The following is a 1,282-nucleotide window of genomic DNA, read 5'->3' as shown; positions in this document are numbered from 1 at the left end:
GTGCATTTGGTGGTAAAGCAGGGCACCAAAATATTACATGCTGTAATTTGAACAGTATGATGCCTTTGTAGGTTTGGGTCTGAACCTTCTGGCTTTGTCTATTCAAATTCTGAGTAGAAAAAATAGTGAGGTAGGCTCCATCTGGAGTCATGGAGCCCTGTCAAAGCAGGACTGTTCAAAGAACAGACAGAGTAGTCTGGAAAGAAATGGGACTGGATGTCTGGGAGATTGATTTATCAGACACTCCTTGAGGTTTCCCTTACTGCTGTTCCTAAACCCCCCAGATGATATCTGAAGCTCTTTATCCCATAGTGAAATGTTTCAAATTACTATCAGGGCATGAATCCCAGTCAGCATTTAGTTGCTTGGAGGGAGACGGGAGGGAAAGGGTATTTGAAATACTGCACTTTGAAGCTTTGATGGAAAAGTTCCACAAAGAAAACCGCTGAGTGCCAAGAGAAGAAGCAATTTTCTTTATGGAGCAGCCTTGCAATGTCCAATTCTAACTCACACTCTTTATGGAGAATAAATACATACTCCACAAATTTTAATGACCACTCATATTTTTATTTCAGTAGCTTAAATATTTTTCTTTCAACTCTAGGAGGGGAAAGGGGCGGCGCATTTCATACTGCTATCCCCCAGATTTTCTGCTGTCTGATTTGGGCACTCCAGGAAGATTTTGCTGCATTACAAGCTGGAAGCACCAAGGAGTCCAGAGCAGTTCTCCTGAAGACAAGTACTGTTTGATGCCTTCTGCCCAATTAATCCAGCAATCAGATCCAGGTGAGCAGGTTCTTGGATCCATGCAGAGCCATTATTGACGTGAGTGGGATCCCTCAGCTGTGCCAGCCTTCACCACATCATTTCAGTTGCAGAACGAGGTTCCTTAGGCAAAGTGTTTTCAGTAAACGTGATCTGAGGCTAACCTAAATGCTACTTTAGTAGGGCTGGGGCTTTTTCCCTGCCAAAGGCTCTCAGTTGCTCTTGAAAGCTCAGAGAGCCCTGACGTCTTACAAAGGTGTTTCTAAAGCCCAGAATTTAGACTTGTTGGCCATCATGATATAATAATAATAATAATAGTAGTACCCCAGAAGTGGAGTGGTATGTGCAGGAAGCAGTATTTTTCAGACCTGATTTACCATAGGTGATCAGATACATGTTCATACAGAAAGCCCTGCTAGTGTTAATTGTGTATTATACTATAGCTGTTGGGTGTGAACTATGTTCACATGCACAGAGTATACCAAAAGTTCATTATTAAAGTTGCATAATGAAACAC

This window comes from Falco naumanni, chromosome 11 (genome assembly GCF_017639655.2).
Source record: "Falco naumanni isolate bFalNau1 chromosome 11, bFalNau1.pat, whole genome shotgun sequence".
NCBI classification, from domain to species: Eukaryota; Metazoa; Chordata; class Aves; order Falconiformes; family Falconidae; genus Falco; species Falco naumanni.
This window is presented reverse-complemented; position numbering follows the sequence as displayed.